Raw genomic sequence first — 2,318 nt, forward strand, 5'->3', positions numbered from 1 at the left:
ATGATGTTGTAGTGCTATTGGTCAAATGACACTTAGTTTATATAAAAATGGATCCACACCAAAAGATTAGTGATTTTGACATTTTCAATATGCCAAAAAGATGATGTAAAGCCCTTCAGTTATGGGAAAAGTTCTAAGTTCAGAACTCAATACAGACAAAAACAATATGGCAAAATTGACAAGACTTATGGTAAACTATTTATTGCTTTTAATTTACTGATAAAATTTTATCATAGGTATATATAGGAAAAATGTATGTGAAGTTTGTTACCAACTACTAACAATCTTGTATCATGCTCTATGAAGAAGAGATTACTGGGCTTTCATCAATTATAAGCCCACTCTATTAACTATAGCACCCATTAAAAACAAGAATTTAAAAAAATCTATGTTCAGGATCCTTTTGTATCTGTGTGAGGCTCATAGGCAAAGCAAAAGCATTTATAAAGGTATTTGTTATGTGCCCTGATAAACCTAGATGATGTCCCAGGGAAGGTTAAGGTCATAGAATACCTGCTAGAGATGCTTACAGGCAGTCATGAGCATCATGAATAGCAAAAATCTATCAAAGAAAGAAAACCAACATGAGAGACTAGAAAATGTCTCCATCATATGGACACAATGGAATGCAAACGAGATCTCTCCTAAGGTAAAAGTGCTTAAAGAAAACAGAACTTAGTGCGATTTGTGTAAATCTCTCGTATATGAGTTGCACTCTGTGTCTCTCTGTCTCTGTCTCTCTCTGTCACACACACACACACACAAACACACACACACACACACACACACACACACCCTTCAGTTAGTCTTCATGATCACTCTCAAGCTCACCAGCAAGCATTCTTACGTGCTGACTCATCTTGCTCGCTCCCAAGTAGTCATTCTCCTATACACGTTGAAGTATAATTGTGAATAAGGAATGCAAAATGGAAATTTAGAAAAGAACAAATTTTAGCAATTAAAAAAGAGCTAGAGTTACTTTATGCTAATAAGAGAAAAATAAAATCAAATTCAATGGAAGGAATGGAAGACAAACAAGAAAAGAGAGAGGGAGCAAGGGGAAGAAGGAAGGGAAATGTGAAGAGATGCTAATACAGAGACAGTGGGCTCTGAAGCTTTTTAGGGAATCTCAGCATAAGAAATCACCACCTTCAGTGACATTAAGTCTATTGCATCTCAAACACAGCTTCCCATGTCAGCTTTCTGATCTGAGTTGGTTAAACAAAAGTATTTGTTCCATGTGAGACCTTCACTTTGTAATCAAACTATAAATTCTGACCACTTCAATGGTCTTTTCACAATTACTAACCAGATATTTAAAAGTATATAAGCCCAGGCATATACATCAACACATAATAAAAGTTGTTATATTGTTGAGAACCTAATATATCTATCAATAATTATCCTTCATTGATTATTTCTGATTGACTCTTTACCTAAAGTAATTTACTGACTACTCATTGCTTCCCCGTTGGCTACTCTTCTTATTTTCCTTTGTACTCACATCATTTTGCCAAATATTTAAAGTACCTCACCTCAGATGACAAAACTAAAAGCCAACTTTTTTTTGTAATTACTATTAATAAAGCGAGAAGGGCATTAACGGATTCAGCAGCAAAGAAATAGACTTGAAACCTAGATTATATTATAGTCTACACAGGATAGATTAAAAATTAGGAACTGAAAGCTAGGAAAAGAGTGTTATCCAAATGCAAGAATCAAATAACTATAAGAGCATATTCCTTAATAAGCACCGTGTAAGAACCTTTGGAAATGATGAGTGAGCACATTTGTGGCCATCACTCTGGCAAGATTTTAAATATTCACATAAAGGGAATTACCCTATGGATACTAAAACTTGTTATTTGGATAATACCTATTTAATTATTCAAAAGTGATTCCCTCTGATGCATCTCTTGTATCTGTTAGCTTTCCCTCCTAGAACTCATTGTATATTTCTGTAGACAGAATTAATTTATAATTGAAAGACACAAATGATATGAACACCCATTGTAGGAATAATTATTAAAAACCCTTACCACAGTGGATAAAAGCTTAAAAACTAAAGTATTAGTTTGTAAAGGGAATGCTCACTTTCCTCCTATTGAAATAAGATGTGGAAAAATACACATTGAAGGAAGAAATAGCAAAGAAAGTGTAAGTGCATGCTTATTTACAATGTGCAGTTTACCTTACACTGAAACCATGACATATATTTGAAGTTAGTCCATGTTTCTTAGGGGGAAAGAAGGACAGACCTACTATCTATGAAATGTCCATGAGCCGGGATACAGATACAGATACATCACTTATTTCAT

The sequence above is a fragment of the Grammomys surdaster genome, unplaced genomic scaffold (assembly GCF_004785775.1).
Source record: "Grammomys surdaster isolate TR1022 unplaced genomic scaffold, NIH_TR_1.0 150, whole genome shotgun sequence".
Lineage (NCBI taxonomy): Eukaryota > Metazoa > Chordata > Mammalia > Rodentia > Muridae > Grammomys > Grammomys surdaster.